The sequence below is a fragment of the Passer domesticus genome, chromosome 1, assembly GCF_036417665.1.
Source record: "Passer domesticus isolate bPasDom1 chromosome 1, bPasDom1.hap1, whole genome shotgun sequence".
Taxonomy (NCBI): domain Eukaryota; kingdom Metazoa; phylum Chordata; class Aves; order Passeriformes; family Passeridae; genus Passer; species Passer domesticus.
The window spans coordinates 88,858,271-88,885,532 of record NC_087474.1 but is presented as its reverse complement, the minus strand read 5'-3'; the positions used below and the strand labels follow the sequence as shown (position 1 = coordinate 88,885,532).

At 38.0% G+C, this 27,262-nt stretch overlaps 1 protein-coding gene across 6 annotated transcripts in view; it reads right to left on the bottom strand.

Annotated features, from left to right (window-relative positions):
- The window catches only part of CTNND2 (catenin delta 2), a 638,555-nt gene that overhangs the window by 335,320 nt on the left and 275,973 nt on the right, over positions 1-27,262 (bottom strand). The window lies entirely within an intron of this gene.

Below are 27,262 nucleotides of genomic sequence, written 5' to 3'. Positions count from 1 at the left end.
AGAGGACTTCACGTTAGCCTAAGGCCTCAAATCTTTGACCAGCCCTTTCCCTGGATGGATGGTAGCATTTCAGTATTCATATTCTATCTGCCCTACACATACCTTACATCTCTTTGTGGACATACTGTGTTACAAACAAATCTGCAGCTTATCACTTTCTCCTGTAAGACTCTTAATTTCTACCTTGACTTGCATCCCCGTTCCAGGCTCTCCCCTCAGAACCTTCCTGCTACACCAAAACACAAGGATAACTTATTGTATCAACACATCCTTATGCAGGTCAGCACTTCCTGCATCCCCCACTGAAACTGGAAGATGAATGCAATACAGTAGAACCCATGGCAGTTGCTATGTCAACTTGAAAGCCAAATGAGGAGAAAAAATAGCTTAGGAATTTCAGGTTAAAAAGTAATGCAGTAACTTTTTTTAGATTAATTTCTTACTGTTGTCTATATATTTTTTTGCAATGAGGAGATGAATTGTATCTATATATAAGCATGTCTTTCATGTCATACAACTGGTATCTACATAACTTGATGCTGATTGCTCCCTCTTAGCAATACATGTCCATGAGAGTGTGTAACTGCATGTTTTCAAGGCCTGTCCCGATTCTACAGTGAAAAATATGTCAAGCAAACACTGCTCCACAAAACACCAAGAACCTACATTCAATTAATTTCATTCTTTGTTACGGCTTCACAGCTGAGTTACCATAGATGCAAGACATCACACAGATCTAATTCAAAGCTACTTAAACAAAGACTTTTATAAGCCAGGAAGAAGTAGACAGACCTACATAAAAGCCTTAATTTGGAGACGTGTTTCCTGCTGTTAGCTTTTCCCATTCCTCACAAAGGTGTAGGGAACAAACCAAGGAGGCAGGCACACCCACTGAGTCCTGCCTTAGCATCCATCCTGTCCCTGCAAAGTCAGAGCTTGCAGCTGCAGGGAACAACAGCAATGCCTACTGAAGGATTGCTACTAGGCAATCCAAAATAGTGTGCACCCAATCAACTTTACCTACTTTATGATCATGAAAAACAGGTGTGAGGCCAGGACCCTAAAGACACCTTTCATGATGACAGACATCATTCCCTGAACCTGACCTGCATCAACCCAATTCAAGATGCTTCAATTATTATTTTTAATGGTGCCAATAACAAACCATTTCATAATGTGCAAGTCTGTCTAAAGATAAAGAGATCACAGCACATTTTTGTATTCTGTAAGATTTTGCAATTTACCATATTTTTCTCACAATTATTTCCCTTCAATCATGGCAGCTATTTACTTAAGATAAATGGACTTTGTGACTCCAAATCAGCAGTATTTAATTTCCATGTAGCTATCTGCCATGAAATTCAAACATTTACTATTTTTGCAACACCACTGAGGAGAGTGACTGTATATGTATTTCAGAAATACAAGAAATTCACATGTATCAACTCAAATATTTACTTCTGTACCTTTCATCACAGAAATTTTTCTCTTCACAGTTCAGGTATAATCCATATGTGAATTCTTAAGTAAGTTCTGCAAAGAAGCCCTAGAGCTGCAAGAGAGAGGAATGGTGACTTCTTCCAAATACAACAAATTGAGTGCCTGAAAACAAAAGGTATACGCCAGGAATAAAAGGCTGCTTGTAAGAAAAGTCCAAGATCATACATATGTACATATAGAGTTCTTTCCATTCACTGAGACTGCACTACTAAAATTTATGCTCTGCAGATAAATCCTATTAGACATTCTGGGTTAGTAGCCATAAAAATATAAAAAAGTGGAGGAAATCATTCCAACTTATCACTGTTCCTCATAAAGGTGACATACAATTTTCTGGACTTGCAGTGAGAAAATATGAATTGGAAATCACACAGTTGGTAAAGAGAAACTTGAGAACTTGACTTCCCTAAAAAGCATTTGCATTGTGGCTAATTTAACACATAAGATTATGTTTAGAGGTGTTACTATATTTTTGTTTTAATTATCATTATTTATTTTTAGACTGCCAAAAATTGCAAGGAGTGCCTGGGAGACAGAAGGAAGTGTGGCAATTTCAAAGACATCCAATAAGCTTTTTCCTCTCAAATGGCATAGTTCTGCTAGAGTGAACAATACAGCCTGACTGGATTAATAAAATTTTAATATATCTTACAATTAAATAACTTATATTGAAGCTACACTGTGGATAAATATATTTCCCACTGACTTCAGCATTAGTTTATGCTGAAATTTCTTTAGCCTAGTGACATTTGAAAACAGCAAGTTTTATTTCTAAGAGAAATTGCCTGAGCTTACTCTATTATGACTTGACATTTACATCGCAGTCACAGCCTGCAGCTCCAGCCAAGATCAAACCCTCACTGTTCATGCCCATATAAATGCATGGTCCCTACTCCAGGGAATTTAAATCTGAGGTCATCTGCTAAGCCAGCCATAGAAAACCAGAGAATCTAAATAAAAAATTACTAAGGTGGCCATTTAGGCAACTACAATCCTGAGGCTATAGTTACTGACATACAAAAACCTAAAGGAGGATCTTTGTTACCCACAGCAAAACTATTTTTTGCATGCAGCCCACATAATCTGGGTAAATATGCTTTCTACGATGGAAACGAAACAACATGGATTTGTTGTATGGTCTAGTATTTGAATATAGCAGCTTTTCTTGTGCATTAACATCATGCCATGATTCAAACCACTGAGAAAGAGTCATTCATTTAGAATTCAATTTGTTTTACTTGCACATGAAAGGTCTGCCTTACCAATTTCACTGAAGTTTTATTATGCTTGCTTAGATGAAGGCATGCTTCTTGGAGAGGATTTCATTTTCCATTCAAAAAAGCAGACCTTGTTGAAGTCTATACTTGGGTCTTACATTTGATTGTGAAATGCACCTAAACTTGATTTCTATGTCACCAAAAGTGGACAAATGTTGAAGGTCTACCTACAAGTCAAAGACCTGGACTTTTCTCTTAATGCAAGGCAACTAAACAGTGCACTGTTTAGCTCTACTTCTGTATTAGCTGCTCTTAATCCCTTCTAAGATTCTTTTCTCAACTCCGACCCTACAATATTCCCACCTACATTAAAAAATCAAATTCAAATATAGATCAGTAAATATATATCAAACACATAGCTGCCAATGCTTAATCCTTTAAGTTATTTTACCTGGCCTAAAGTCTACTGCTTGATGTAACTGTGCAGCCTGCCAGTGAACTGTGAGCAGTTGGCATCCAAAATTCAATTTTATCCTATTTGGGAAGGTCATACAGTGGGACATTGATAGGTTTCTCAACCCTCCCTCATTCTGTCTCCCCTGCATAGGTGTCTTCAGCAAGAAATTCTCTGGTGTCAGAAAAAAACACCTTCAGGCACTAATAGCATTACAGAGACAGGGCTTTTTCAATCAGTGTTGCACCAACTGCTGGTGACCCAGCCTGTTGTAATTCTGCAAGTAAAGTAAGACCCATTCTCTCTTACAAGACATTTCCTTAAGCATGCTCATGAAACATTTTGCTGTCTCAAAGACTTTTTTAGGCAAAATCTATTGAATCTATTGTTTCATTTCTTGAAAATATTCTCCATACAAAGGTTCTTTGCAGCATGTGTTTCCAACTGTTCAAGACTCTAAGGCTGCCACTATATCCAGTATCTTCTTCTACACTCAGCTTGTTGTTTACATGCAGAAAGGTACTGAGCTTCTTTCAAACTGTACTGATCTTTTGTAATTTATTTGCAAACTACTTCTCTGAATGCTTAGGAAAAAGAAAAACACTTGGTTTTCATGGCTGGAGAGTTTTCACTTTAAATTTCTCTGAGTAAGTGCTTTCATGTGCAGTATTTGACATTCCTTTATCACTTTGGATCAGACAGAGGAAAATCAAAAAGGCAGATATTTTGCTCAAATATAATAAGAGTTTATAATTTTCTAGAGTGAAGAAGTATAAATATTAGAGCTGAATCTGAGTAGCTATAAAGCCTAAAAGACAAAAATCTTTACACAGTAGAATACACAAAATGAATTTCATTATTAGGATTTCTTTTTCTTCATCTTCAACTAAGTTTTCAGATTTTCTGTTAAAAGAATGCTTTCTTGTTAATCCAAATCTGAGTTAAATTCTTGATGTAACTTTTAGTATTACACTTGGAATGCTTTTTGCAATGCTATCTAAATTCTTTTACTGCATGACTGCATATCTCTGTTATGAAGAACTTTATTGGTTTGTTGGATATACCTCAAGTCCTATTAAAGATTACTCAGGATTTTGTTTCACTAGTTATTTTCCCACCAGTGAACACAAACTGTTTTGTAGCACCTTTCACCAATCTTAATTTGATCAATTTTATGCTTTCAAGGTTTTTTTCAAGTCACTTGCCAATAAAGTTGCTCAAATACCTTATTTATTAATAGTGGCTGCATATTCTACTTAGTTAGCAATGGTGGATGAATCTATTACAAATAATTAATTAAAACAATGACTGAGGTATTAACTATTATTGTCATTTTCTCTGATTGGGATTATATCAACGTTCATATTATTCACAGTGGAATCTTTTGAAGGCAATGAAGAAACTGAGATGACACTTTCAAGTTAGTGAAGTTCGAAAACCTTTTAGGCTTCATGAGGAATTTAAAATCCAGTATTACTCTTACAAAGCTCTTTTACTGTATAGTTTGGATACATTTCAAACAGAGCTACTGACATAACATGTCTCTGTCCCTGGCCCAGCCTACAGACAGACCTGTTGACCATCATTCAGATAAACACCTTCCAGGGCGCTCCCACTTGTCTTCATTTGTCAAAGTCTACTGGAGTGTGAAGTCCTTCAAAAGGTTTGATTTCTGCCAAGGCTTCTACTTCATTAATGACAGAACCCTCCTAGTCGCAGAAAAGAAAAGGGAGACTTCAAGAACAAAGCGAAGGCAAAGACAGCATCTCTCCAGCCCCACTGCAAACAATTGTTTTTTGAAAACTACAGCCATTTTGAAAAAGAAAATACGGGTCAATAAGGAAACCAGAGTTTTTCACTTCAGCTGGCTGCCCTAATGCCATCACTGTGATTTACTCCACTGGACTCTACACATACCCATAGAAATGCTAAGCCACCATGACCTTCCTTGAGTGTTGCCACTTACCAATACTGATTGCATAACAAATGAAGCTTTTTGCTTCATTTTCTCCTGTAGCTTTTGAAGGTATGTCTAAAGGTGTACAAACATTTTATTGAAATGCCTGTAACATCCACTTGCAGCTGTTTGGGGTCTGTCATTTTTTTTCCCCCTACAAGATGCTGCCAATAAAGACTCCTGTTATCATGAGTGGTCAATCCATGAGCTGCCCAGACATGTCAGGAACACAAGAGGCCAGGCAGTCCCTGCCCAATCTCCCTTGGTGCTCCCCAAACCTAGTCACAGCCCAGGACCCTATGTCAGTCCCCCAGGGCTGTCACCCCAGTGATGCTACAGCAGGGCTGGTCTCCAGCTCTCCATAGCCTTGCCCAGCCCAAGGATGGGCCCAAGTTCCAGCCTGATCTTATGCCATCCCCAGGGAGGTGCCCAGTGACAGGGCTGGAGCTTCCCCAGTGCCTCCCTCAGCTGCCCTGCTTGATCTGACAACTTCTAAGTTCAACACCAGCCCTAAACCATTGCCTTTTTTGCTGCCAGCACAGATCCAAGCCTGCCACAAGCAGCTCATGGGCACTGTGCTCCTCCTTGCAGTTTGTGCCAATGGAAATACCCATAATGCAGCAAGCCACAGACAATGGCAAACAGTTATTGAAAAAAACAACCCAAAACTTGCTAATTTATATGCTTTGCCTTGGGTAACACTCCCAGACATACAGAGATTTCACACAGAGCATGGCCAGCTGCTGTCTTGCGTGGCAGCAGTGGCCTCAGTGTGCACCCCTGCAGCAGTGGCTGCCCAACTTGGGTGAGATCTCCAGACTTCTGCTGGATTCCCACCACCTGTCTGTCCCTGCACCATCACACGGGCACCACGTCTCCCACCTGTCTTACCTCCTGGCATCACTATTTCTGCTTCCAAAGAAAAGGCTTACAACAGATCATTTAAAATTACCCACGTGCAGTTTGACAAATTTGATGGTTGAAGGCTCTTGGTGATGGCCACTTCCAGAGCAGTTGCAAAGAGAAATGCTGAAATAACACAACTCTAATTCTGAATACAGACAATCATTTGGGTTATAAACTTTCTGTATAAGAAAAAAACAAAGTGCTAATTTAAAAATAATTATGGTCTATTCCATTCAGCAGAGCTGCTGTAAGACCAACCCAGGTGAGTACTGGAAGATCAGCAATGCCAGAAATAGACTCATTTTCTCATGACAAGACTGATTTCTTAGCAAAATATGGCAAGCAATTTTGTCAAATATTGTAAAAAAACCCATGAAATTCAGACCCATCAGCTTGTGCCTTTTTTTCTGAATGTTTAGACACACATGGATAAGCAATTCTAGATCACTCTGAATCATTTAATGGTTTTGGGCTGGAATATGTATGTAGTCTACATGTTATGAGTCTTTCTTGGCAAGACTGAATGTTTTAAAATGCTAATCACATCCCACAAAACTCAAAAATCAAGCAGCACATTACCAAGTCACAGTAAGAGGTGATCTGAAAGTCAGTTTGCTAGAAAAAAATGTTGATTCTAGGAGAATCAAACTAAATTTTCTTGTTTTTCAACATGACCAAATCATTTTGACACTGCAGCTATATACATGTTATTTACTTCTTTAAGTACAAAATTAAAAATGCTCACGTTTATATGCAGTGTATCAAACCTCACACTGTATCACAACCTATTTCACTTAATATTCAAATACTTAATTTGTAGCTTCAATCACCTCATTTATATTGTCATCTTTTGCAGATGTCTAGTTGATAAAAAAAATCTTTGAAAATACAGCACAAAAACAGAATTAGTTAATTCAAATGTTTGAGTCTTTGTATATACGTAGTGACATAACGTGACCATTACAGTGCAAGAAACAAAATGACTCTATACAGCCTATGAACAATTACTGAGATGCTAATAATCTCCTGACAGTGTTAATAATTCTTTGATGACTGTGTCCCCTTGGGGCTTTCTTTGGATTAAACTGAAGTGATTGATGTTCACTTCAGAAAGGTAGAAGGTATTTAAGCATACTGGTAGAAAGAAACCACTAAACATGGGGAGTTAGTTCAGTATCCTATATTCCAAAACATCTTGTCTGATGAAAAAAACAATTGTTTTCTGGAATAAAAAAATGAAACAGAAATCATTGCGAGGAAAAAAAGAAAATGCAAGATTGCTCAGTCACACTGACCAAAGCCCTGTGGCGCTTAAATATTCCCTGGAGTTCCTGTGTCTGTTAGGCTTTTCCTGCTGAAGAGATGAGACAGCATTATGCAAATTTGCAGTGGGAAAAGGCAATTTCCATTAGCAGTAAGGCCGCTAATTTTAACAGGTCTTCTGTAAAGAAAGACCTACTCACTGAGTGGTGAAAGCATGTGCCAGGTACAAAGGCAAAAGTTTTCCAAAGTATTACTGACAGATGTACCACTTAGTGCAGATGGTGCACACAGAATACTAAAAGCAGTGCTGCCATCTCTTGGTTGCTTTTGGCTGCAGTAAATACTGTATTGGCCACATAAGAACAAAACAAACAATGAAACTGCAAAAATGAATGCCATGAGGCAACGCTGCTAAGCAATGTCCAAACAACAGGACATGAAAGGGTGACATTCAAATATTTCAATAAATGGGGCTATCCCTACAGATTAAGTTTGTGCCTCCTTATTTGCCACACAGGAGACATATATACAGTGGTGGATGTTTTCCCCCTTTCTCTTTTTGACTTTTGGGTAATTTTACTTCCTAAGACAAGATCATATTTGGTTTAGACAGAAACAAAATATCTCAGGGAATATTTAGGATGTTATCTGCTAAATCCTAAGCCTATAAGTGTACGAGTCCTGCAGGGAAGATTTCTGCTGGGTTTCATTGTTTCACTCAATGAATATGTTCTACATTTCTATGTTTTTATATGTATACATATAAGTTTCTGCATATATACAAGAATGTATAAGCAATACAGTGGCCCTGTAACCTTGGAGGAACAAAAATCCATTTATCAACACTGCACAGATTTTTGGTCTTGTCCTTCAGGCAGAACCCAAAGGCAGAAATTCCCAGTGAAACATCAGAATCATAGCCCTGTATTCTTTTTCTTTCTACATTTCAGCTCTCTTGATTTGTAAACAAGGGTTGTATTGTATTTCTTTCCATATAGAAAAATACAATCAATCATGGCACAAGAGAAATCTACATCCTGTCTCTCTTATGAGTTAACACTCCTAATATTCTTAAAACAGATGCTTATTGCCATGGCCCTATTCACCTAAGTTTTGCTTGGATATCAATTTTTGAGACCCTGAAAATAGTCCTGTCTAACCTACTTTTTAAGACACTCCAATGAAAAGAACTTGTGTATATATAATACTGGTGTGGAATATTTCATCCCTACAACTCCAGCCTTTCATAAGTCCTCAGCTGAAAATCTAAAACTTGAGTCAGTCACTAGCTATCGTAAAAAACAGGTTAAAATTTTGTCCAGAGTAAATTCATTAGACATAGTGAAAGTCACTATGTCTAATGAAATTCAAAAGCACTTTCTGAAAAATGTATCTCAAGTTTGATTTCTTAGTTTAGATTGAAAATTATATACATGAAAGAAGAAAAAACCCATCATTTGTATTCCAAATTCAACAACGAAGTTGATTCATTAGGTACTTTTTGTTACCCTTGCAGGGCTCATCCTGGCTTCTCATGAAACTATAGAGAAATTAAGGTCACAAAGGAACTCTGAAGACCATTTAGCCCAATTCTCTGCCCAGAGCAGTTCCAAGTAAATCAGGTTTTCAAGGTTGTATTTGTGTGAGGATTCAATATATGTCAGGATGAAATTCCACCACCAAATTGCGCACCTGTTCCCAAACCTGACTGCTCTCATGGTGAAAATAAAAGAATCCACAATATTTAATCAGAATTGGCCATGCTGCAGTTTGTGACTGCTGCCTTTCACTCTGTCAGTGTTGGTTCATGTCTACTGTACACCAGGGCCCCTGAGCTGCTTTCCACCCAGGCAGCCTCAGCCCTGCTTTTGGATGGGGATATTACATTTCAGATGCAGAACTTAAATTGTGTGTAAAATGGAGGGAGAGTTGAGACAATTGTCACGAGTGATTAAATGAAGTAGAAGGTGAAAAGATAACACTGAAAAATATTCTTTTCCATGAGTACCCACCTCCAAGGTTAGTTTTGTTTTGCGATTTTTTGATTGTTTTCTGTTTGTTTTGTTTTTGTTTTGTTTTGTTTTGTTTTGCATTACAGCAGCTATTTGGCAGCTAATTTCTTTGTCACCAGGGTACAGGTGCAGGATGGGAAAGGCATCAGATTATCAATTATCTGATGTAGCAGGACAGCCAAGTAGTGAATTGCAATTTATAATATAACTCTGTCACACACAGCTTCCTGCTGCTTTGCTTCTGCTTGGATAACTCATGACAATTCAGCTGCCTTTAGATTTGGATGCAGGTAAGCACTCTGTGGTATTGGGGCCCCTCTGTAAGTAGTATGGGAAGAAAAGAAGAAAAATGAGAAGCCAAAACACAGAAATGAAAAAAACCTAACCATGATAAATAGAATTTAAAATCTGCCATAGATCAAACTAAGACATTCTGCCTAGAGCAGCAAAAGTATGCTAGTAATTAATATGTCAGGTAACACAAGAGAAGAAGAGAAATGCTCTGGTACAGAGCTGCATGGAAACAAAACAAAAACCTTCAGTACACTGTACAAACTTAACTGATTAAAATTATGTTGGTATCAGGAAATCTTGCATTATATATCAATATTGATACACTCGAGCAATTCAAATGGTGCACTCAGACATTTATATTTATTCTTTCAATACCCCAGTTTTTGTTTTTTTTTCCTAAGGGGATATAAGCAAAAATAACCTTTACATGAAGAAACTTATAATTAAGTCTGAATGGATATCCCCACCTATTTAGCTGCAGTTTTGACCTGATGTGTCCAAAATAAAAAAGAATCCTTAATTCCAAAGTGTGCTTGATTATTTAAAATTGTAAAAGTTGCAATAAAAACCAAGAACCACTAGGATATACCATTCTGAACCTTCTTTCCTTATATTACTGAACCGAATTTTCAACAGATTACATTGATTAGTTATGAACCTGACAAGAAACAGACAAGGTGTGGGACATGTAATATTATGTTATGCTACAAACAAATTTTACCTCTCAGTGACATCAAGAAGAATACAGAATCACCATTTGTCCTCAAATAATGCCAGCTAATATTGTTTAAAATAATTTCTAAAGAAACCACAAATAATGCTTTTTAAAATATTATATGCCTGTTGCAGTATTTTACCATATAATTCAAGCATCATTTGCCTTGCAAACACTGTTTCAAATTAACTAGGGGCATCCAAAGGGCACCTTGTAGTCATCAGATGTAAGAGCTGGGACTGCTCAGCCTGGGGAAGAGAAGGCTCAGGGGGATCTTATTAATGGCTATAAATGACTGAAGGGAGGCACAAAGAAGATGGAGCCAGACTGTTTGCAAGTGGTGACCAGGGACAGAACAAGAGCCAATGGACACAAGGTAAAACACAGACAGTAGTGAATGAACATCAGGAGACACTTTTGTACTGGCCATGTAGTGACACAGCTTGCCCACAGAGGTTGTAGCATTCTCCATCCCTGAAGACATTCAAGAGTTGCATGGACAAGGTTATGGACAAGTAGATCTAGGTGGTTCTGCTTGAGAGGCTCCTTCCAACACCAAGCCTTCCATGGGACCAAGTAGGCGTGAGAATAACCAGCACATAATATGGCATTGCTGTCACAGTACCAAAAGCAATCATCCTGCACCAACTGTAGGAGCTCATGACAATATATAGCTATCAAAATATTTGAAGACATTCTCCAAGGTCTAAAGCATCATTTCTGAAAGACATGTTCTGAAAGACAGTTGCTCATGTAGTTTTCCAGGGCATTATGTTTATTACTTCCAATAGCATTTGGGTCATAAATTAACCACTTTTCTACAGACACATACTATATTAACAAGAATGGTAATTACTATGGTGTTTTATGTACTATTGACCTTCTACAAGTATATAATCTACATAACCATGAATTTTTATAACAGTATCAGTCTCTGACAAGGCTTTTATTTATCACTTCTTTACTTGCAGTATCTAACCCTGGTAGTTTATCTGATGAATCCAACAATAATCTGAAACCAAGTTATCTACTTTTTCATGAGACACCTCTACTCTCATCAGTGCAGCAATGTACTGTTGTTATTGTGACTGATGGACATTATATAGAATTTTATGGGTGGGACAGTGGAACAGAGGCTAATGCCATAATCACCTGTAACTCTTTTTCAGTATCATTCCTATGGATTTTCCAGACTGCAATATAAGAATGCTCATTAGTTAGTATTAATTACTATTTTCACTGAATCCTGTTTCTTGTTAGGTATTTTCTTAGGAATCTTACTGATATTATTTCCTACTTAAATTAGAAAAATTACAAAAATGAGGACAGACCATAACTCAAGGGACATTTTTAGAAACTAAATAAGCAGATTTATTTATGTAAGACAAATGATAGTACAGGCTGGGGCAGAACTGTTGAGAATGAAATGAAACTCTTTTATTGCTGTTTTGTTTACAACACGTACTACCTCAGTGCTCTTTGCTAATATACATGCATGGTTTTCTTATCTACTTGAACTCAAACTGCCTTGCACAACATATAAAGTTTAATTAATGATGGTTTTGTCTCATATAAGCTCAGAGAATATTGCTCTTCCTAAAGAAATATGTCAATAGCAGTGAGTTTAAAGGCTTAAAGACAGCAGCACTTTAATCATTCACAAAGTGGCAAACAATAGTGGGTTAGTTATTGAAATTATTAACGCATATGAGAGAAGAGACAGAATGTTATCTTCATGAAAAAATTCCTCAGTGCAGCCCATTTCTCACCTTAAATTCACAAAACGTCCTATTTCAGAAACCCAGCATGACTTCCAGCACTCAACACAGCTCTCAGCTACTCTATAAACTGTACATCCACATGCAGCCTCTGAAACCTCTGCATCCTCCAGTGTCATGTCCCACAGGAATCCAGGTACTATCAGATCTTCCTAACTGTCTGTTAACCACAAGACTTGCCTTAAAAAGAAATCAGTTGGTGTGGAGACAGCTATAGAAAGGAAAAATTCATCTCAAATTTGTCTTCTTCTTTCATATTGCCAGTATAAAGATAATAGACAGTGGTACATTCTGTACTATTTATCTCTATCCCCTTCTATGAACTTTTCACAAAAGAGCTCCCTAGCTATAATGAAGAAAAAAAAAAAAAGTGCTCCTAGAAATTCCAAGATCAAGGAGTTTGTAATGAAACTTTCTTCAGTTTCCAATGTTAACCTACTGCAATGTACTATGTGAGGTCAATTCACTTTCCTAGAATATCTGTGAAGCACATTCCACAGTTAGAAACCTTTTACGGACAAGTTTCCACAGGCTCACCACCTTTAAGGATGAGCCACAAGCTTAAGAGTTCATGTTATCCACAGCTGTGATAAGGATAAAAGCAAACTTTCTAACAGCCAGGTACTGGTCTTTGATAGTGGCCCAATGGCAGATTTTCTCCTAGGGCCTCATTTGAAAAAAGATCTGAGCCTGCCTCAGACAAGATTGTTACCTGGAAGCAGAAGAAAACCTACAAGGAGGGAACTGAAAACATTTTTGGGAGGGTGAATGAAGCCCATTTTATAGTAACATGTGCCTCCTTCATCCTCCAGGGTAGAGAGAAATGTTTGCCATGGATGTGGCATTGATTTCAACATATCAATGCATTTTCAATGCTTTTCTTCTCCCTTACATCTGTCCTATCCTACTTCTCTACAATGCCAATGTAGGATGTGCATTTTCAGGAAGGTATATGTGTCCAGATCTATGAAACTTAAATTGTAACTGTGAATCAAAGACAAAATCATAAATCAGTCATGCTTGGGTATCAGGGATTTATCTGTGTGCACATCCAGGATTTCAGCCATCAGTTCTCTGGGCAGACCAAGACCTGCTATGCTTGGGTGACCACAAGTGACACCCTGGACTGATCTGAGCCACTGGACTAAGTGATCTCCACACAGGCTGTTTTTCAACAAACAGCCTGTCAGTGAGTACATGTTCTGTGCAATGAATATATCCAGATGATCAGACACTCTGGAATCAAGGAGAAATGTTTCTCAGTTAGGGTGAAAATTGATAAAGGCTATTCTCCCTGCCTCTACCTCACCTTTCCTGAAGAGCAGAATACAATTAAGATTAATTAACAGAGATATATTACCATGTGGAACCAATGGTTTGTCCCTTACTGCTTACACCCAGTACAGAAAAAAATATTTCTCAGATGAAAAGACTGCCCAGGGTATTGCTGAGAGAGCTCTCTGATTATCCAGGGAGAACTTCAAAGCATCACATGGTGGGGACTTTTTCATTAATCAAAAGGAAATTGGTCAATAAAAGAGCACAGCACAATCACATTAAGTTTGATTTTGAGAAAATCCCAGTACTGCTTAAAACATGTGTTTATCTAAGACTTCAAGTCTCCCCAAGTCCAGTGCAGACTCACATCCATAAATGTAAATTGGGAGTCAAGGTAGAGCCAGGAACAATTGTTCTTCAGTGAGGAACTGGAATGTGAGCTGGTCACTTCAGGTACACTTCAGATACAAAAATCCCATAGCAAGCAGCTATCCACACAGAAGCTAAAGAGCTACTTGAGGAGTCTTAGCCTGTAATTTCCTTAAAAAAGATTGATCAGTCAAGCCAATACTAGGCGAAAAATGAAACCTAAACCAATATGTTACCCAAGACACAACAAATACTGTTTACACATTTTGTCCAGAAGGAGTTGAACTAAGGCTGTCTGACAAGTGATATCTGCCACTGAAATAGCCACATAATCAGTGGAGAAATAAAACCATGACATAACCATTAATGTGAAGAGGTTAAAAAACATCTGGACTGGTAGACCTTCCTACTTGCAGCTTGTGTTTGCAGCATTATTAGGCACTAACCCACACCTTTGTATAGGTTAGTGCCTAAGAGATCCTCATTTGTGGCATCCTTCACTGTGCCAGCAGCTATTATATCTTGCATGTCTTTAATAGGTACTGTTGTCATAGAAGTCTTCATTCTATTTCTAAAATTCTAAAGGGCGTGTTTATAATTATCTGTAGTGAACCTATAATGAAACAACATTCTTTAAAGAACACTTCTATTTCAATTTCTAATAAACCATTCTTATTTCATGCTTTAATACTTACCCATGATCCTGGATCATGTGAGATGCTTCTACTGCTTATTAGACATCAATTGACCTTGGCATAACATCCACCTCAGAAAAAAATTCAGTGAATGAAATTATGTTTAGCTATATGTGAAAGACTTAGACAGTTCTGATGAGCGAGTATACAGTTTAATAGAGGTCCAGGCTTTGGGAATTGCATTACCACTTGCATCAGCCTAAATGATCCTACAACAACCATCTCACATTGACACAGCTTGCAGATTTATGCACTGTGTAGCAAAGAGCCAGCCTTATCACAGCTCATCCACTATCAAGTGCTTGGAAAAGATAAGAATTCATTTGCATTTTTAATGATGGTTCAATGTCTTGACTTCTTTGCAGATGCCACACTGACAAATATAAATTATAGCTGCAAAAATTCACTTCCTCTAGGCTTACTACATATATTTTGGGGATGTATTTCTTCAATAAAGATCAAGTACTTGTATAGCACAAATGGACACTGGTGAGTAATTATGCAGTATTTAAAGCTATATTAATTCTTTGATGGAGTATTTTAATATAACCTACAACCTCCTAGATCAGAGGATTGCAAACCTTATTTGCATTCCAAGTCCACCCTTTCAGTAGGAGAAGTCACTAAAAATGGTTGCCAATTGATATGCACAACACAGAAATTTTTTCCATCCCTTACATCCATTCCTGCTCTGCCCTCATCAAGAGAATAAGCATGGAAGACTGAAATAATCCACATTCATTTGCTAAATTACCTAGCTATTAATGATAGGTATTGGGCAGACTTTGAAAAGAGTCATCTCCTTTGTTTAGTTTTACCAGATACCCTTTGTTTCACCAATGTCCTTCCTCAAAAAATTGTAACAAAATGGATGTAGGGTACCCCGATAGTAAAACGTTCACAAAATGACAATCTAAGATACTGTTAATGAGCTATGCACCATCTCTTTGACTTTAAAATCACCATATGACCTTCTTACTACAAAGGTTTTAAAAAAGTGGTGTAGATCTCCTAAGAAGACAAGCTGAGATGAAGAATACTTGGCAAGCATAACATAAACCACGTTACAAGTCATTTAATTAAGCATTTAGTTCTGATACATTTCTAGGAATGTACACTGAGTTTATATGATTTCTTAAGTCTGTACCTATAATTCTGTGTACTCTGAATCAAACACTAATCATTCACTTTCAAGTTATGTTAACTTCTTAAACCATGTGACTATGGAACATTAACCATCCCTGCTTAAATCTCAATTGATTAACAAGGCAGCAGCTCATCTTTTGAGAGATTTGGTAAGGCATGGTAGATAAAGACATTTAGATAAATTCCATGCTGACACACATAATGTGCAACTTCACTGAAGGACTTGTATTTACATCAGCTGAAGCATCTTGTATTATCATCACACGTGTTTTACAGCAGCTATTTAAAAAATGCAACAGCAACTTCCTGCAGGACTTTCCACAGGAAACAGCAACAGAAGAGGGAGGTTGCAGAGTGTTTCTTCCGCAGGGTTCACTAATTTACAATTCCATCATATACTATAGCATGTTCCACTGTAGTGACAGTTATATGCAATTTTCTCTTATACTAATGCTTTGGTTATATACAAAAGATAGAAAAAGTGGAAGTAAATCACTGTTGACAGTAAATACACTGTAAGAGACTCAAATATGTTTTACCATAACAGTGATGGATGGACTGTTCAGTGGATAAGGAATTGCTCAGATCGTCATATCCAGAGAGTAATGGTCAATGGCTCAATATCTGAACAGAGATCAGTGATGAGTGGTGTCCCTCCCTCAGGGGTTTGTACTGGGGCCAGAACTGTTTAACATCTCCATCAACAACACAGAGGGATTGAGTGCACACCCAGCAAGCCTGCAGGTGACACCAAGTTGCAGGGTGCAACTGACATGCCTGAGGAATGGGATGCCATCCAGAGGGACCAGCACAAACCTGAGAAGTGGATGCATGGGAATCTCATGAGGTTCAGCAATGCCGAATACAAGGTTGTGTGCCTGAGTCAGGCTAACCCCTGGTATCAAGAGTGGCTGGGAGATGAAGGGACTTGAAAGCAGTCCTGCCAAGAAGGACTTGGGGCTGCTGGTGAATGAAAAGCTGGACATGAGCCAACAATGTGTACTTGCAGCCCAGAAAGCCAACTGTATCCTGGGCTGCATCCAAACAAATACGGGCAGCAGGTTCTGCCCCTCTGCTCCACACAGGTGAGACTCTGCTTCGAGTACTCCATCGAGCTCTGGCATCCTCAGCACAGGAAAGACATGAAATGGGTTCACAAGACAGTCAAAAAGATGATTACAGGAGAGGGTGAGAGAGTTGGGTTTGTCCAGACTGGAGAGGAAAGGGTCCAAGGAGACCACATGTCCTTTCCATACTTAGAAGGTGCTTCTAACAAAGACAAGGACAGACCTTTTAGTAGAGCCTGTTGTGATAGGACAGGAGGTAAAGGTTTCAAAGTGAAAGAGAGTAGATTTAAATTAGACGTAAGGACAACATTTTTAATTATGAGGCTGGTGAAACATCAGAGAAATTTGCACAAAGAGCTGGCAGATGCCCCTGGAAATATTCATGGTCAGGCTGGGTGGGCCTATGAGAAACCTGACCGAGATGAAGTTGTCCCTGCTCTTTGCTTGGGGTTTGGACTAGATGATCTTTAAAGGTCCCTTCCAACACAAATTCCGCATTTCCATAACAAAGGAAATATATCTATTCTATAATTCCATAACAAAGAAAACTAACAGCTGGATGTGACTCGTGAAATTCAAGAAATTTTCTCAAAACGTGTCTGAAAATACAGGCACACATCACAATTTTATTACAACATGAAACTTTTTCTCAGTATTACCTACTCTGTTACTAAACCCAATACTTTATGCAGCAACAGTGCTATTGCACAAATCAACAGCCAAATGTAAAACTTTGCAAGACACAATTAGGCTAATTAATGTGTGTCCATCAAGAGAGGATAAAAAAAGTATGTATGTGTTGGACTGTATATTCAACAATTTTGCTAGCAAACAACATACTGGTTTTCTCAGACTTCTATCTCCAAATTACTAGATTTTTCCTCAGAAGTGAAATATTTGACTTCTATTTTATACTCTTTCATCCTACAACCCAATTTTATTTATAATTCTATTTGCACTCTCAGACATTCATATTTTACATTAAGAACTTAATATTTGTACAAGCATTTTGATTTTTTTCACACAAGAGAATCATTTGCATCTAAAATGATAAATCAAATTCTTCAGCTTTGAAAGAGGTTTAAAGTAATTAGGCCTGCAACTTTTCCTTAAAACCAACAGGAATTGATAACTTTATCAAGGCTTCTTTGAAAATCTTAATCAGAAGATCAACTTACTAATTTTTAATTTTTTCTTTATTTACATAATGTACCTTGTATATACAAGGTATGTTAGGTAAATGAAGACAAATTTTAAGTTCTTGTTCACATTAGCCATAATCTTTTTGCCCCATGTTTTTACAACTCTTTGTTTCTATTTTACATAATTTTATCTTTGTGCTATCATATATTTGCTACGTTCGTATTTCACTTAGGCCCAAGACATAAGGGCAAGTGTATCTATGACTTGTGTATGCAGCACATGTGTGTGCCTGTGTGAGGCACAGAATATGCTCATGCCTTTTAGGATAACTGAGAGAAGCATTCTTTGGCTCAGTGCTCTCAGCTCCACACAAAATGAAATCACAATCTAAGTCTCTACCCTTCTACCTCTTGCAAGCAATGAAAGGACAGAAAACTTATTGCTGTAATGAAAATGTTTCATCCACAGACACCCTGCAAAGAAAAGAAAGAACAAAACAAAGGGAAGTACTAACCCAGGCCCACAGTGAGTTACAGACTTGGCACTGCAAACCTGAAGTCAAATTGCAAAGTTAATTCCATCTTGTGAAACCAGTGAAGCAATCCAGGGTATTTTCTTCAGTCCCACACTCAGTCCTTTCACCCTTTAGACATCTATCTTGCTAGTTCATATATTCTTGCTTGCATTTTACCACCAATGCACTCAATTTTACTAATTGGTGAAGTCAGAGATTTTTTTCTATTGGAAATTTTTTGTATCCCTTTAGCCTGATGTTAAATAAAGATGACAGGCAATACCCACAGTTTAGTACATGTTACTGTATGTACATGTAACAGAAAATTTTATCTGTAAGGTAAACTACTGACAATACACTACAGACCATGCAAAATAAGTCTGAAACAATGCAGCAATAATAGCTCCTTATTTTGGTGAAAATATTGCCATGCAACATTTGAACTATTTCAAAAATTCAATCTAAAAAGTCTCCATGTATTCTGTCAAAACCCTGGGCTTTTAGCAAAATACAGATGTAGTCATCCATCGCTGTTTATCTGACCTGACAGGCAACACAATTACACATAACTCTGTTATGAGAAAAAGGTTGCCTTCTTCTGCTGAAGATTCCACACCTACCATTTCATTAACTCATAGGTTTAAATAGGATTAGTCCCTACACTCCAGGAGCTCTTTGAATTAATTCAATCTCCTCCCTCTGACCTCTATGACGGAGCATAAGTCTGCAGGTGGTAAGACAACACATTAGTATTGCTCATTGACCTTTTTTATTTTTTAAGCAATTTTAGATAGGCAACCTTAAGACTGCAGTAGCTCATCTTTTTGCTTTCAAATACAAGTACTGTACACAACAATAACTAAATACATTGATGGAACAGGATAAAATGTGACATTCTGGAATGTAGGAAATGTTACTAAATCAAATTTTTAGAGTGGCATAAAATTCTCATTTTATTAGAAGGAATCAATCAACCAGTGCATATTCTGATCTTTGCGTGCCCTGCAGCACAGCATCTGCACACAAACTACTGTTTTACTGGGAAACAAGGAGCAATTTTCAGGAAACACAAACCGTTAGGAATATGAAAATCACTTTTGGAGAAAGGGAATATACGTATACTCAAGCCAACAAAAATGTGGTAGAAATGAAGTGTCCCACATAGTTCTTAACAGTAATCTGATTGAGACAGTTTCAATGTAGCATACTCAACAGCAGATATATGGAATACAACATTCTCTCAGATAAACAGAAATCATGAATACGAGCTTAAGTTTCCAAGAATTTAAAAGTTCTTGAAAAAAAATTTGTAATTTTTCTTGTCACGTCTTCCCATACTTCCTGATATAGTATTTCAGAATTTAAACTGAGATGTAAAATAGATATGTACAGTTAACTTCTGTTTTAGTAGTGTACATCCTCTAGAAGAAGAGCAACATTTTAAAAGAGATGCAGATATGACAAAGCAATGGAAAGGAGAAAATAATGAAGTAACAGGATAATAAACAGTCTCACTTTCTCCATGTGCTCTTTACAGCCTTTAGAAATTTGAGATAACTTAAGAGTCCACAGTGGATTACGACAGTTTTCTACGACAATCCTTCAGATTCTCAAAATGAATGTTTGTTACCTGTAAAGTTATGATTTTCAAATAAAAATCCTGGCAGTCTGGGAATTCATGCTGAGCACATACACACCAGTGCTGAAGTTTTGATTAACTGATCCAGAAAAGGGCCCCTAAGTAGGTCAAAATAACTCTCCCTGTCTGATGAATTTACTTGAAGTCTATAGACTCAATGACCGTCAACACATTTAATGTCAATATTTCAATGTTTTGGAACAGGTTCCCAAATTCACTGTGGTCAAATGAAATCCTGAGACTTCCATTCAGTTTTCAGTGGTTAATTTGTTACCTAAAAAGAGGAGGTGACTGTTGAAACAGGACTGAGTTTTGCAATGTCCATCATTAATGGCATTTATGTGCCAGCAAAACCACAAAGTGAGATTACAGAGTAAATAACATCACAAAAACTAAATATTGCTCATGGCAGTGTGTCATGAGTTGAGGCTGGCACAATGCCAGTGCCTCCATGAAAATACACTTTCCCTAGTGGCTCCTGTGAGATGTGATCAGGAACAGAGCAAAGCAGGCTCCAGCTTAGGAATAAAGGAAACAAACTTTATTAACTACAACATCTAAAAAGGAACAGACACAGAATTAAGAATGAAAATCCTCCAAATACATTCCTCCTCCTCCCCCCCATTTCCTCCACAGCATGAAATAACACCATAGATTTCCACACCGTCACCATCTCTCAGATAATCAACTTTTGAGTCCATCATCACCTCTCAAATAATCAACTCTCAAGTCCATCAGGGAGAGAGGAGTCTCCCCTTGCACCATAGGCTTCCCTCGGAAACACAATTGAAACCTCTTGTGTTTCCGTGTCACTCGTGGCTCTGCCCGGAGAACACCGGCCCTCGTGACTTCTTCCCCCCATGTCCAGTTCTCTCACCAGTGCACATGGGCCAGGACTGCTTTTAGGGCTCCCCGTGTAAGGATGCTCCCCCCAGTTCTAACAAAAGCAGCAGTCTCTCAACTTTGGGACACCAGTCTCCCCCAAATTTCACCCCCTGGGGCCGAGGGGCCTCGTGAACAGAGATCTTCCTCTCCGCGGAGACAGAGGGATCATCACATCCTCCTCAGCCATCTCTGTTCACGCCACTGCTTCACTCTTGACTCCAAAGCATTGCCTCCTCCTAAATGCAGTCTCTGTGTCACAGGAAAAACATGGATCTGTCCATGGCTATACAAGAAAGAGTCCAGCCTAAGGCCACTCCATCATCTCTTCCCACCTAGGATTCTTCTCACCTCTTCTGACATCTCTCATGTGCATCAACTTTCATCACACTTGCTCATTTCCCCCTGCTTCATCTCTCTCTTCATTCTGATTCAGGAGGATCTGTATTTATAAGGTTTCTATTATTCTAGAAAAGGGTTAAAATCTTCGCCTCTGTCTGCCCAGAATTTCCACAGCGGCCGGGCACCTTCTCTCACTGCATCCCCCGCTTCTGGCCGTGCTGCCAGCACGATATCAAATTTCAAGGCAGCACAGGCACTGGCGCTCTCTCTCTCTCTCCTGGGGGGTAGGGGCCCGATGCTTCTCAGGGCTCTTCTACCCTTCCATCCTGCAAGGCCTTCACCCCCTCCTCTGCCCGAGGCTCCAGCCTACCTCACCCGGCCCACGGCTTCCCTCCCCCAGCCAGCCCCAGCTGGGCAGGGGAGCTCTGAGCTCCTTCACAGACCAGAACCAAGAGAGAGCTCTCCTGGGAGCTCTTGCTTTTAACCCCCTGTGTTCTCAGAGGCGCTCCATACCTTCAGTGGCCAAACCAGGTGCGAATATTCAAATCCAAGCACTGATTGGTTTGACCACAACCTCTCAAAAAACTCACTTCTTTCTTAACCTACAGCATGGTGGAACCTCTGTGCACAGAGAACAGTGACAAATGGAAGCCAAACAGTCATGTGTGAAATTTTACTATAGCTGATTTCTCAGAAATTGAAGGTGTTCCTCTTTCTTCTTAGCACAAATGCATTGCTTCCACTACAGTCCATGCTCACACCTTACACCTGCCCTCTCCTGAGAAGCCAGTCAGAATATGTCTTTAATTAGTTTATGGATTAAAACAAAGAATGAGGAGATCTAAAAATCCTTATTCTTAAATGTTTGGCAGTTCTGGAAGTCACTGCTAGCAAATAAATTGTCCATTCCACTCAAGGCACATGAGCTGAAGACCACGACTTTGACTTGTCATCTGTAGCCTCAGGATTTGTTATTGACAGAGTTTCAACTTTTGTTTGATTGTAATTGCAGGGTTAAACCAGGAAAGTTCCAGTGCAGAAATGCAGTGAAAAATACACTTAGCTTGAAACAAATGTTACTAGCTCTTATCTTGAATAGAGGCCTTACTGTTTTACTCCTGAATTACGGAGAGGTTAAATGCAAGTCCTTTTCCTGGATCTACAGTCCTGGAATGTTTATTGTCAGTTACTAGTTACAAAAGAAAAACGAGCAGTAGTTGATCTTTAAAGAAAGGAAAGTTTGTAAAAAAACTAAAGACATTCTCCATAAATACTAATTTCTCCTTCTCTTCCTTCTTTGTGGAAGCGCCTCAAGTTGTGTGACTTATGAAGTTACTCAATTTGATATAGTATCAATGTCACACATTGAAAAAACAGACAGATATAGGAAGCATAACTTTGGGGTTTTATCTGATGTTATACTGTAGCCATTTTCAGTTTTTTGTCCTCCTAACATATAATTGGAGTAGTCATCTATAAATACTAGAGCTATGTGTTTGAACATGAAATATAAACATGCACTATTATCCCAACACTTGTTCTTTTGAACTAGACATTTTAATGAATGTTTTTTTTCTCTCAAGTCAGAAAAAAATATTAAAAAGAGCAAGCATAATCTACAAATTAGGTAATCGCAACCCTTGTCACGTGTCAAGATGATTTTCAGTCAAAGATAGCTTCCTCATGTCATAAAATCATTTGCATTGGAAGGCACCTTTAAAAATCTTCTAGTTTCAATTATGTGACAATGAGATGGACTAGATGTCCAAACTGATGACAACTACTATTGTCAAAATTACATACCTGGATATTTGCAGAGATTTAAAAGAAAAAAAAAAATCAAAATTAGCAATATTTCCAAAATAAGAATTCTTTAAATACTGGCCATCTTTTATCAAATTTTCCCTTCAGTTTTGCTTGTTCATATCTTTATCTACGTATTTTTCCTCCTCTACTTCCTTCACTTCTTGTCTTCTTGCTTGTTTTTTTTTAATGCATATATAAGTTCTAATGCTGTTAAATAATGAGGTTTATTGACATACATGATCAGATGAAGTGGTCGTCTTGTCTTGTGCAGGTATTTTCAAACAGAAGGCAACCTGATTAAAAAAAATCACCACTCTTCATAAAGGTGAAATGCTGCAGATTATATACAGAGAGCCTCCCTGAACCTCTACAGGCATGGAAGAAAACATCAGCACTGGAATTAAAATGGCAAGTCAAACCTTCTGAACTACTGTCATGGGGTGACACACATTAGTTACTTCTAACAGGATTCTTTTTTTTCTACATGTCTGTAAGCACTGATGTTTTTCTCTGAAAAAAGGTTCAGAATTTCAGTTTAAGATGACGAATCTGATTTCCCGGATGATTACAGTAGGTGTTTGCTTAAAAATCCAAAGAGCTTAACCTGTTCAGGGCTCTTTTGAAAAGATTGGGCCCCACTACACAAGTGTAGAGTGTAGACTAAGCTTCATGTATTTGGGATAGATGCCTTGTGTGACCTCCTCTGATGAAAAGACAACAGTGCTAACTAAACACAGGCTCAGTCACTGAAGCACAAAAAACCATGAAATGTGTATTCTGTAAGCAACAGCATTATCTTTTCCAAATAAATGCAGAACTCTATTTATTCGTTAAGTTAAAGAGAGTATGCAAAAATAATGAAGATTAAAAAGGTGCAAAAAGTAGCAAATTTAAATGCTTCAAACCTATCACTGAAATACTCGGTAAAACTTCTTCTGCCTTTGCAGTATGCCTTCATCTTTGCTTTAATTTACATATTGGATTTTAATATATTTGAATCTTAAGCCAGTCCTGAACCTACTACAGGGTTACAGTGAATATTTAATTATTAATTATGTAATTGTTATTACACCATGGATAACCATTTGTTCAAATAAAAGTGGCACCAAATAAACTTGTTGCACCTTTCCAAATTGGTGACTAAAATGCAAACACTCCAATCAGCAACTATTTGCCAATGGATTTAATCTCTTCCAAGGATGCTGTCATCTCAGAAGACAAAATTTTTGAAAAAAGCAAAGATTGCTTTGGTAATAAAGCAGGACAAGGGGAAAAAAACCCCAAAACTAGGTAGAAGTGGCCTAGTAACCCATGCTATTAAGCACAAAGCCCAAGGGCTCAGAGCTGATCTGTACAGTGGGGAAAGGTTAATTTCTTCTGTATATTTTGTATTCCATTTTTTCCTGGTCTAGTTTCAGAAATCACCTCAGAAAATCTGAGCTATAATGTTTTAAAGCACAACTGTTGCCTTCACAGAATAGGTGTCTTAGTTTCCATTTGGCTACTTACAAATACCTGGATACTTCTTTAAATTTCTAGCTATAAACAATATCAAATAGCTGCTAAAAAAACCAAACAACAGAAAAACCTTTCAATCGATCACTTGTTCCAATTATGTAGCTATATATAATGTCTCTTGGACTCAAGAAATCCATTCTCATGGATCTTGTTTTTAAATAAGCTGGAATTACCTTATATTGAGCATGGCATTATAAACTAAATGTAAAAAGAGGCCATTGGTTTTAATCTGCTTTTGTAGTCCTCTCTTTTGCTCAAGATTTTATGCATGTAAAAATTGTATTTTAGCAGAAGAAAGTAAAAAAGTTACAAAAATTTAAACAAAAAACATTTTGGCATATTTTCCTTACAGTTTTCTGCTTAGCTTTGTTCCCCTTTCTTTGCCCATTCTTCTGCACTTAAAAGAGATCAGCTGAAACGTCTTTTTATGATTTTATCCTTTAAACCTTGGCAATGGGAATCCCAAAATATTTTGCCAAAAGTAAAGAAAAATCTATCTTAAATAGGACACTGAATCACATACTAGTTTGAATAACTAATTTTTTGTTCAGAATATATACTAAACCAATCATATGGCTCAGTTACCATCAGTATTGCACACACAGTCTGTAAGTGAGAACAGAATGAAGGAAGCAAGCAGGGAGCTCAGGTGTACAGTGCAGCTTTAGAAACAGATATCTAAAATTATACTGTGGCAAATAACTAAATTTTTCCTTCAACAGTTTACCAAGGCTAAATTCTTTGGATATACAATATCATTTAACAGTGTAATGTGTCAGAATTTAAAAGGATCTTTTTAGCACTTGTTTTAGGGTTCTGTTTTCCAAACATTTTGGGGGTGGAGGGCATAGGCAAAGAACAGGATAATGCTAAAAAACGTAGGCTTCTGTTTTATTTTTTAAAAGCATATTCAAATATGAAGGTTTTTATCAATACGTAATAAGATTTCTAAAGTTAAAAGAACACTGTCAAACCAACAACTTGAAAATGTGCAGACAAAATGTGGGTAGTAACAGTCTCTTTGCTCACAGGCAACTGTAAACCAATAGAAGGGCAAAAAACCCAGACAAGCTAAAAGACATGTCACTTGGAGGATTTCTACACATAATTTACTGGATAGATATTTGACAAATTCATCTTCCTCAACTTGTGAAGAAGTACAAAAGATTCAAAACATAATGTCAGTGTCAGCTTTTTAGTGAAAAACCCATCAAGCTGCAGTCCTGACAGCCATTCAATGTTTCTGCCTGCTCTGGTGTGACACTTGGAAAAGCCACTCCAGCAACCATTTAGTAAAGGTTACCTTTTCTTGTTTCCCTGCACTTGCCCATTTTCATATCACACAGACCCTTATTAGCAGGTGTGGTATAACACCACAAAGAGGACTGAGAAAAGATGCCAGAATAACTTTGAGATGGTAAGGAAAACTTCCTCTAATCCTGTGTTTGGAATTAGGAATTTTCCTCACTCGTATATTGTCTCCAGAGAGGCAGCACAAAATTACACAGAAACTAGAGAAGGTTGCTCAAATGAAGAAATATCATCTTTATTAAGTTTGCTGGGTTACCAGCAAACCTGTATCTCTAGCAGTATTAAAGCACTCTTCTCTTTGATTGTCTAGTGCTAACAGTAAGTCTTTAAATTCCAGAATAATTAAGGCTGCAGCCTGTTATGCCTTAAGTCAAGGGCAGCTTTGTTTTGCCTCTGCCTGAACTGTGATTTAGCAATTGCTGGAAAGCAGCAAGCAGCTGCATGCTGAGTAATTCAGTGTCTGTTGGGGAAAGCTCTCATCATCCACCTCGTCGAGGCCTGGGCTCTCAGAGGTACGCTCCGCTCCCTGAAGGGATCAGGATGGAGGTTCTGCTTCCCCACTGCAATGCCCAGAGATGCCATGAAAAAGCAGATTGCCTACTGGGGCAGGTGGCCACAGAGGCATGTGAGGTGTAGGGGGAAGTAGAGAAGCCAGAGGAACTCTGGAGCAGATGGAGATCAGGGGTAAGCAGAGAGGAAATGCAGCAAACCATGGCAGGGGAAGGAGGAGGGGGAGAAAATGTTCACAGTTTGCAACTCAAGGTCACTATCTGGCATAAAACAAACCCAGAAGGACTAAATCACTGTACCATGACACAGTAGGAACCACTTTCATCTCTGTGCTGTTTTCTTAGTCATTTGGAATTTTTCTGTATTTAAAAGATAAGTTTTCCACCTTCTTCCCCCTGCCCCTTCTGCACTTAGGAACCCTTTTTATCTTCTTTGGGGAGCTTATTTTTATGAGGAAGATTAGGCTTGCTCATCTCACTTGAGATCTTGTCACAACCTCCTACATCTAGTCACAAGGTAACTTCAGTAAGACTCTGGTCTGAGGAATGGTTTTCAAACCAGCTACCACATGATTTTTGCCTTACTACCTTTTCCTCTAAGAAGCCACAAATACAAAGATAGGGTGAAGGGTTCTTCTGAAACAGAAGTTGGAATACTGGAGTGGTATGATCTCATTGTCAGAAAGACTATATATTGTATATGTATTTCAGATCAATTATCCTTGACAATAAACTACTATGTCTATAAATCATTTGGGTGTTCTAATACTTTCAGATTTTGTAGCATTTTTCCCAAAGATAATTGAGGCTGCATATCCCTTTTCACAAATTAAATTCAACACAATGTTCTTTATTAACTGTACTAATCCAGGAATTTGGCAGCATTGCTTGAATGCACTCACCATGTGAAAATAAAACTTTTCCAAGTATACTTAAGTTGAACAGTT